The 10,499-nt window shown below is 41.4% G+C and overlaps 1 protein-coding gene across 1 annotated transcript in view; it reads right to left on the bottom strand.

Moving 5' to 3' along the window:
• NCOA5 (nuclear receptor coactivator 5) overlaps positions 1-2,860 on the bottom strand; it is a 28,659-nt gene extending 25,799 nt beyond the window's left edge. Inside the window, exon 1 of the mRNA XM_023536043.1 lies at positions 2,722-2,860. The gene's annotated coding sequence lies outside the window, so the exon portion shown is untranslated. The remainder of the gene's footprint in view (positions 1-2,721) is intronic.
• Between the last annotated feature and the right edge of the window lie 7,639 nt (positions 2,861-10,499).

The raw sequence follows: 10,499 nt of genomic DNA, 5'->3' as shown, positions 1-10,499 counted from the left end.
ACTGAGCTTTAAATGCACTTGTCTTAAAGACATACAGCAATCATTAGTAAACCACAAGGTACAGAGAGGAAACGGTTTAGGAGAAAGAGTAGTATTGGTACTGCTGGTATTTCAAAACACTCATGGGAAGACATTAAGATAAAGGCATCATGATATTTTCCTCTCTTGGACCTCTACATTGCACATGTTTAGCACGTTAAAGCCTCTGAGAAGTTCTGGAGTAAGGATATCACTTTACCTCAATATGTCCCAATTTTGTTTGATTGTAAAATCTTTTATTTTCAATGTTTTGAATGCGTTCTACTATACATGATTTGAGCAAGAAATAGAATCTTTCCGAGCCACCATTTCTTCATATGCAAAAATGATATAATGTCAGTCTACCTATCTCACAAGATAACTGACAGGAGCACATAAACCGTATGTTATCATTACCACTAAGAGTAATAGTGAGTTTAGAAACAGACATTTCAATCTTCATGGGAGTCAAAAACAACTAAAGGGAAGAAAATATTAAATATATTTCCTCCAAAGAGTTTTCATTCTTAAAAGCACAACTAAGTTTCAGTAATATCACAGTAGTAACAAGTCATACAAAGGTACTGCCATCTGCAGGCTAAAGAGATGGAATGCTTGCAGTGGTTATTTAAAAAGAAGTTTCAAACCATTAGGCACTTTTTCTCATCGGACTTCTTAAAGCCTTTCCAAAAGATGTTTATTCTTAGCTTTTGAGCATGGTAGATGCGGCTCTGTTTGCTGAAGTTCTGTAACTGACTCATTTGTCCTCTACACAGGACTGCTGTTTAGAAATGTGAAGAAAATTACCTTAGTTTTATATACCTACATTGTGCTCATATCAAAGTAATCAAGGAATACAGATTTTTTAAATATAGCCTTTGAGGAAAAACATCCTTGAATGGCCAGAGCTGACTTTTCAGAGTTACCTTTCAATGCACTAAAAGTAAATCTGCTCTCTCACACACAAAAACAGAGCTTATGAACAGATTACAAATAGAAGAGACTAGACTGTTAGCTTACAAATAAATTAGTTAATGCCTCCTTCAAACATGTGGTGTTCACAGGCACGGGACATTGAGCAAACTGCACCTAGAAACATTCCTTCCACTCGCAATATGGTTTCTCCAGCACATTCTACAAGGAAAATCACTGTTTCTATGTTTTAGGTTAAAAGATTTTGTTAGAGGTTTCAAAGAATATCTGGAGGATGACAGATGAGCTAAGAGAAAGGCAAAAATCCAGAATGAAGGAAGAAACTTATGTTAGCAAATAGCCAAGTGATCTCCAATACCCACAATGCAAAGTTTGGGCTTTACTGGTTTGAAAAAGTCAACATGAAAATAGTTTTCACACCCAGACTGACTCATACAGAAAACATTAAATCTCGAGTTGTCAAAATCCAAAACTGCTCCATCAGCGTTCGCAGAAACATCTTTTTAGAAACTGTAGTGTGACTACCACACCACAATGCTACAAGAAAACTGAAGAAGCACACACTTGAGCGCACAGTTCCTACAGTTCCCTGGGACTATCATTTGTAAGTCAATAATGAGAACGGTTTACAACGAGAAAGCTTATAATATTAATGATCAACCCTGAAGATCCTGGAGCATTTCGTAGATTCTGCTATGCCTCAGGGAAAACTGCACAGAGCAAAAGCCAGAATGACAATTAACCCCATACTCCTAGGGCAGCGTTTCCCAAAGCGTAGAATGCAGAATAATTTCAGGAGGAACAAGGACGCACTGTTTATTTTAATAGACAGATATTTATTTTTTTATGAGCATTAGAAAAATAACTGGTTTCCAATATACGGTTTGTGATTTACGTTTCCACCTTAAACAAATATACTTAAGAAGGGCGGGGGGGGGGAAGGGGGAAATTTAAAGGAAAAAAATTAACACTCGGTAAACAAACGGCAGTACAGATGGTACCCGGACATAAAGGTGCAACGCGAGAGCCTGGAATTTGGGGAACGCCGTCCTAAAAAAAGCCCCTGGCAGGTTGTCCTGGAGTGGAAAGTGCCATGGATCAAGACGCAGGCGAGCCTGCAAGTTGGGCGCTGGCTCTGTCGCTAATTTCCGGGGTAACCACGGCACAGTTTCTTTCCCCGTTCTCTGGGGCCCAGGGTCCGCGTTATAAAATGGGTGGGGGTGTCACATGACAAGGAGACGCCTCGAAGATGCTGTCGAGGGGCCGCGAGGCGGCAGCGGCGATCAGGGACAGCGCTCGGTTCGCCGCACGGCGCTCTACGCCCCGGAACGCCCGGTGAGGCGGCTCGCATCCGCCCCGGTTCGAATCCCGACTGCGCCACTGGGCTCGCTGAGGACCTGCAGGCGAGCGACTTTGCCATTTGGAGAAAGGGGCGCGAAGTGTGCAGCCCTATCCTACCGAGAAGCCTGGAGGGCTACTGTCGGCGATTGGCGCACGGACAGGAGGCTGCGGTGCGGCGCCGCCGGACCTGAGCCCACCCCCGGCCGCCCCGAATGGCCGGGCCTGGGCCTGACAGGAACCAGAGGAGGCCGCGTCCCGCACCGGGCATGCGCAGCCCCGCGCGTACCCGGAGGGAGCCGAGGCCGCAGCAGCGGTCGCGCGTCGAGCGGGCCCTCCCGCCTCAGCCTCCCCATCCGGCCCGGGTCCAAGTCAACCGCCTGCCCGTCAGCCCCACGCCTCGGCGGACGGCCACCGCTCCCCGACACTCACCGCTACCAGCGCGGCGGGCTCCCGGCCGCTCCTTCGCCTCAGGCCCGCCGCCGCCGCCGCCTCCGCCTCAGCCCACCTGCCCGCTGTAGGACAAAGGCGCCACCAACCGACCGGCGCGGGCACGAGGCAATGGCGGTCGGGGCGGAGAGTGGGGGCAGAGGGCGCGCACGCAGCGGCAGGCGCAGCAATGTCGCAACAGCGCGCGGGTTTACGGCAGGGCTGAGTTGGGGTGTCGATCTCCTTAGCAAGGAGGGCGGGGAAGTGGCTCCCGGGTGGCCGTTGAGAACGCGAGGGGTTGCCTAGTAACGGCGTCCCCGGCTGTGGTTGTGTCCTAGGCCGGGTCTCCCCACCCCGAAGGGCTTCGCTTTTCTTCTAATTTTCCGAGCTCCTTCCTTCTTCTCTGTGAAAATAGATCATTTAAACCCTAAAATACTGTGATTTAATCTTGCGTAAAACTGAAAAAACAAAACACCTTGGATGTGTGTATTGGAGAATAGTACATATATATATTCCTGTAACTTCTGGATCACAAGGAACAAAGGGAGCAGAGAGGTAGAGAAAATGTTCTATTTAAATTTACATTTCAGTAGGCTGTGTATGTACCCTATTAGTTTCACTGACAAGAGGCAAAAGGCTTTGGTGATATAATCAGTTTCTTCTTGAGTTATTTATTTTTCTGGGAATATTCAATGTCAAAAATAAATTTCTCAGAATGTAAATGTTGACTGTGAAGCATGTAAAATGTCGTAGGGAATAGAATTTGCTCACACAACTGTAAATACTCCACAGCTATCGCTATGGGAGTCAGGTAGGCTCTTTTATTAGTTAGGAAATGCCTCAGACCCCACGGGGTATAGTTTTTCTCTTTGTGAATAGTACATGCCAAGTAAAAATGGTGGCTGTGGAATTTGAACACTAGAAGTCAGATTTCTTTGACAACCACTCATAGTTCGCTCCTTCACTCATATGTTCGCTCCTTCACTCATTTAGTCGCCAAACGGAAAGGTTATTATACACCTATTAGTGGTCTTATGATTTATTATACACCTACTTGCTAGACATGATCATGAGCAAATGCAGGCCCATCTCTGTTATCTCAGAGATTGCTGTCTAGTGGAGGGATAGAATTAGGTGAATAATCACACTTGAGTGTGTAATTGCAAACAAGTAAATACCTGAAAGAAACAGGGATGCACTCTGTTGTCTAGTTTTTCACCTCGTGAATAGTGCAGGGTGTGTCCAACGTCTATGAGAAGATAATGCTTGGCCTTCAGATCCTTACCATAATTCATCATGGCACCCGGGGAAATGTAAGCTGGGTGATTTTTCCTGCCTCTGCTGAGAGCTCCTGGGGAGCAGATAGGGACTTCTATTCCCAGGGATTAACCAAGAAGACTACTTTACTTTCCCCCAGCTTGTTCACTCTACGTTAGATTTTCAGGATTTTTTGGATTCACCTGCTTTCTTGGTATACTTTTGTGGGGCAGGTTAGGAACCACACTTGACTCAGTTCAGAATCTTGTTTCTTTCCTTGGTTATCCCCTTTTTGATGTTTGTGCTATAAAGTTGTACCCTTTTTATCATTTGGTTGAATTGATTGTCTTAATTTTTTTGATAATTTTTTATTTTTTTGGTTAGATATATAGGGACAGAGATTCTCTAACCCAGTTTCATCTTACTGTACCCACCCAGAAATTTCATATGATCTCATTTACTCTTCACAACAACCCCATGAGATAAGATACTGTATAATTTAAACTTTAAAAATTCCTTGACATTTTAAACATACATTAAAGCATATAAAATATTACACATGCCTTTATACTCACTGCTAAGCCTCTCCTCCCATCTTATTCCCCTCCCTTCCTGGAGATAATCACTTCCCTGAAATACATTCCCATGTATAGTTTGTACTTTTATCATAAAGATATGTGTCTTTCTTTCTTTCTTTCTTTCTTCCTAATCTATATGCTATTGTTTTAATGTATTTAGATATATTTTCTGTATCCTTTTTCAACTTGCTTTTATCTTTTTAACTGTACTAAGTTTTCAAGATTTAACTGTGTTGAAACATATAACTAGAGTAGTGGTTCTCAAAGTATGTTCCCTGGACCAGTAAGCAGCATCGATGACGCTTGATAACTTGTTAGAAATGCAAAATTTTGGCTCGACTCAAGATGAGTCGAATCAGCAACTCTAGGGGTAGGACCCAGCAATTTGTCCTTTACCAAGTCTTCCTGGTGATTCTCATGTACCATACAATTTTAGTACTGCTCTATTTTATTCATTTTATTTGCTATAGTATTTCTTTTATGAATCAGCCACAGTCTATGTATCTGTACTAGGGAATAGTTAGATATTTTTCTATTGCAAAGAGTACTGTATTGAACATATTAGTACATGTCTCTTTGGGTACACATGTCAAAATTTTCTAGGATACCCGCTTAGGAGTGAAATTGCTGACTTTGTAGTATATTGCATCTTGAACTTAAGGAGGTTTAGCCAGACTGTTCTCCAAACAAGTATTAATGTATACTCTTGGCAGCAATGTATAAATATTATTTCTCAATTTAAGCGATATTGAGCATCTTTTCTTACAGGCTATTCAGGTTTCTTCCTTTATGAATTGCCTGTTGGTATTTCTAGACCATGTTTTTATTGGGTTTATTTATGTTTTTCTTATTGATCCATAGAAATTGTTTACATATTCTGGATACCAGATACTAGAGTGAGGTCTTCTTGCTGTAGTTTGTTGTTTAATTTTGTTAATGGTGTCTTGTCATTCACAAGTTTTGAATTTTAACGTACTCATATGTTTCAACATTTCCCTTTATGATTTGTAGTGTTACGTGTCTTGCCTAAGAATTCTTTCCTTTTCCTAATGTCATATCGATAGTCTTCTTGGTTAATACTATTACTATGTCCATTTTATGGATGAGTCAGTTGAGACACAGAAAGCTTACATGACTTGCCCATGATCACAGAGTACTGGAGGTGAGTGACTTGGTCTCTTGACCCTTGAGTTGAATTGAACTCTGCAGTTTAGGAACTTCTTCCCATCCTGTTCTGCTAGTTGTCTCATGAGAACACTTCTCAGTCTTTTTCTTTAGATGTAGAGGATGTGTAGAGCTCAGATAGGCTGCAGGTTACATGCAATTCTCATTTACTACATAATGAAGCACTCTGGATTCTTAAAAATATCTTTACATTTTCCAAATAATTTCAAATTTAAAGAAAATTTGCAAAAAATAGTACAAAGAATTCCTGAATGTCCTTCACTCATTTTTCCAAAATGTTGAACATTTTACTTGTTTGCTTTATAAATCTGTGTGTGTGTGTGTGTGTGTGTGTGTCTTTCTCTGTATTATCTCTGTACTAGCTAATTTACAGGCCTTATTTGAATTCCATCAGTTGTCCAGTTGTCCTACTGATGTTCTTTAGAGCAAAAGAAACAATTTTTTTTTTTCCTGGTCCAGGATCCAGTTTAGGGTTACATGTTGCCTTTCATTTTCAAGTCACTTTGGTCTTCTTTAGTCTGCAACAGTTCTCCAGTCTTCTTTGTCTTTCATGACCTTGACATTTCTGAAAAGTACAGGCTATTTATTTTATAGAACATCCCTTATTGAGGCTTGTCTGATGTTTCTTCATTGTTAAATTCAGGTTATACATTTTTTGGCAGGAATACACAGAAGTGATGCTGTGTCCTTTTCAGCCAGTAATTTTCTTTTGACTGGAACTCTCTGTAATATTATGTGCATAAATGCATTTTTTCCAGGCAAAGGGATTAATATCTCTTTATTTCCAATTCCCAAAAGGGTTCACATGACCAAATAAAGGCCAAGAAATTCTTCCTTACTCTGTGCTGGTCTTGGTGGAAGTCCTTGGCCAACAGGACTGTCTGAGAGAGGGAAAGAGAGAAGCATTGAGAGTGGGAGCAGAAGGGTCTACACCTTAACTGCACAGGCTTCGCAACTGCCCCAGGACCTGCCTGTGCTGCTTTGGGGATTTATCCAGTGCATCATGTAAACAGACCTCTGATGCTCCAACTTTCTTGGCTCAATTCTATTAGGGGAATTTACTATTTGTGAAGTCTTGGTGGATCAGAACACAGGCTGTGGACCCAGACTGGCCTACGATCATAACTCTACTCCACCACTTCTAGCTGGGAAAACTTCAGGCTGTTCTTTAACCTCCCCACATCTCATTTTCTTCATCTGTAAAATGGGGATAAGAATAGTATATACTTCCTCAGGTCAGTATGAATTAAGTTAAATTAAAGAGGTAACACATATCACGCATAAAGCTCTTAGAATCGTGCCTGGCTCATCCTATGAGCTCATTAGTCTATAGATCTCATATTTTCCAGGTTCATTTTATGACACCATGGTTTGTGTCTTTCTGTAGATTTGCTTGTGCTAACAGACCTTAGAACACAGAAGCCCTTAGGTTTTCATGGACTACTCTGTTCACAGGTGGAATAAATGGAATAAATGTCACTGGAAGCTGATCACTGAGTCCTTGTTCCCCAGGACATTGGGGTGGGGGTAGAGGGGACTTTGTTGTGATGATATTGAGTTCCTGGTGAGCCCTAACAGAGCTAATAACTCCATAAAGCAAGCATCTGCCGACAAAGTGGCAGCCCGTTGGGGAGCCCAGCCTCTGTGACACATCCATTTATGTTTGTATAGCTTTGTACAACTGTGGCAATTAGAATCATGGCCCCCCAAATTTGTCCATGTTGTAATCTCTGGAACCTGTGAATGTATCACCTTACATGGCAACAGGGACTTTGCTGATGTCGTTAGGTTAAGGATCTTGAGATGAGGAGGATCATCTAAGTGGGCCCAATGTAATCACAAGGGTCCTTATAAGAGAGTCAGAGTCAGAGAAGATGTGATGATGGAAGCAAGCGGGGGGCGGGGAGGGATATATATGGAGAAAGAGATACTGGAAGATGTTGCTACACTGCTGGTTTTGAAAATGGAGGAAGGGGCCATACAAGAAATGCAGGACGCCTCTAGAAGCTGGAAAAATCAAGAAAACAGATTTTCCCCTATAGCCTCAAGAAGGAACACAGCTTTGCTGACCCGTTTTTAACTTTTGACTTTTCTCCCACCAGAAAACTTAATAAATATGTTTCTTCATTTTCTAATTTTACCATGGTTCACTTTTCCCTTTTAATAACTAAATATTTAATTTAATTAAATTTGATTTTGCTGTATGCTGTCCCAAGTAGGTAGAATTTGATTCTGTCTTTCTCCAAGCTATCTCAACACCAAATAGCCCCAAACCATTTTTGCATCTCTTTGTCATATAACATTCTTTTTTTTTTTTTTTTTAAGACTTATATTCAGGGCTATTCATTGTTTCCATAATATCTCTGTTTCTTTTTGGAGCAATTTACACTGTTTCAAATATTATTCAATTATCTAGATGGGACACATTTAGTTATTTTATTTCCAGAGCCATGTGAACTATACTTGTGAAAACATCTAAAGAGAATTATCTTTGATGTATGTAAGTGAATCTTATTTCCACTACTCAGATGACTAGGGCAATCTGAGTAATACCCCCACCTTCACTTGCAATTCTCAAAGGCTCCATTTCCTAATTTGCCTACATATATTGGGGTTAGAGATAGAATATAGGTATAATAATCATAAAAACGGTAAAAAGATAATGTCAAAGAGTAAGATAGGTTAGCTGAGTCAATGGCTCACTGTTTCCTGGAGATTCTGATGCAGTGAGTCTAGGGTAGAACTTGAGAATCCATATATATATATATTTTTTAAAAAAGCTCTTTCTAGTTTTACAAACCACTGAGCTGGGTAATTAAAACTGCAGAGATAACATACCTAAAAGTCATTTACCATGTTTCAGGGGCCCTTGCAGATAATCCAAATTGAGAATGTTAAATATCTTTTATGAGGGTTAGAACTGAATAACTGTCTGAGCCAGTAGACAGAATCTGAAAGATGAGTGTTCTAGAGGCAAAACTTAGTGACGTAAAACAACTATTTTATTCTTGTTTATAGTTCCTGGGAATCAGGAATTCGGGGAAGGCTTGGTTGAGCCATTCTGCCTCAGAGTTAGTGAGACAGTGGCTGTAGCTGGAACAGCAGGGGGCCGGGCATCTCTCTTCACATAGTCCCAGGGACTCTCCATGGCCTCTCTGAATGGGCTAGCTTGGGCTTCCTCACAGCATGGCAGCCTCAGAGCAACTGTGCTGCTTGCACAGAGCTCAGGGCTCTGAGAGGGTGGTTGAAAGAACCAGGCAGGAGCTATACTGCCTTTTATGACATAGCCTGGGAAATCACATAGCCCATAAGTCTGGTCAGTTTCAAAGGGCGGGAACATAGGCCCTGCCTCTCGATGGGAAGAATAGCATGGTTCCCCTGTAAGAAGGGTGCGGATGGGAGGTACAGCTGTGGCCATCTTTGGGAAACAGTCTGCCACAGAGTTGTCCCTTACCCCCACATCTAGTGCACCAGATCCTTTCCCTCAGACCATTCTCAATTGTCCCCCTTCTATATGTTTCCCTGGCTACTACCTAAATGATCATCACTCCTAGCTTACCATCAAACTAGGCTCCTTGCTTCCACGTTTTCTTCTCTCTAATTCTTTCTCTTCTCTCTAATTCTTTCTCTTTCAAAGCTAGAGTGATGACTTTATATAACAAGCCTGATCATCACTCCTCATTGTACTTAGAATAATGATACAGCTGCTTTCAAGACCGTGCAAGGTCTAGAAGCTTTCTGCTGTCCAGCACTACTTTATGCCACTGTTCCCCTTGCTTTCCAACCTGAAACCCCATTGGTATGTTTTGGGTCCTACAGTCACCACATTCTTTCCACCTCAGGGCCTTTGTACCTCCCATTCATTACCTCTGCTTAAAGTATTCTCTCAGCCTCTTTCCTATATCTCCATCCTCCCTCCTCCCTTCTCTGTCACCTCTTTAACTCCTATTCCTGAAGTTTTAGTTAAAAATCTCACTTCCCATCCACACTCAGAGTAGAGAGATAATATAGAAAGGTAGCTAAGAACACAGACTATGCATTCAGACTACTTGGGTCCAAATCCTTACTACACCATTTACTAGCTGTGTGACCTTTGGCATGTTACCTAACTTCTCTGTGCCTCAATTTTCTCCTTTGTAAAACAGGAATAGTAATAGGACCTATCTCAAAGAATTATTGTGAATGTTGCTGAGTTAACATTTGTAAAACACTTAAAAGAGCGCTTGCCACGTACTGCTCAGTAAGCATTAGCTAGTCATATTTGTTAGCCCGTCGTATGTACACTCTTGCAGGACTGTGCACTTCTGTTCTTGAAATTACTTTTCCAGTCAGAGGCCATGTAATGAAATGTGAGGAGAATTTTCGGGTTACCTCCTAATTTGTCACTTTGGATGCACAGCTGAGGGTGAGGGAGTGCTAAATATATTATAAAGCAGGATCCTTTAACTGAGGTTCAAGAACTTGGATGGGAAAAACCTATCTTCTTATTTTCATTTACCTCTGACTGAAATTAAGTCTTTCTTTCAATTATAAATGTAGGCAGCAAACAGTAGCATTAGCAGAGCCTGCTATGTTGTCTCCAATAGAAAGTACAGCTATTTCATATCACATTACCATCATTGCAGATATCTTGAATAATTGTTTGCATTCCTCATTACTTTGAAATTATAGAAATTTTAGACTTGCCACTGTATCTTATTATTTAATCCATCAATATAAAAGCACATACAGTGCTATATCACACATTTGTCTTTTTAATAT

The sequence above is a fragment of the Pteropus vampyrus genome, unplaced genomic scaffold (assembly GCF_000151845.1).
Source record: "Pteropus vampyrus isolate Shadow unplaced genomic scaffold, Pvam_2.0 Scaffold147, whole genome shotgun sequence".
Taxonomy (NCBI): domain Eukaryota; kingdom Metazoa; phylum Chordata; class Mammalia; order Chiroptera; family Pteropodidae; genus Pteropus; species Pteropus vampyrus.
Note: the sequence above shows the minus strand (reverse complement) of the source record. Positions and strands in the feature narration are given on the sequence as shown.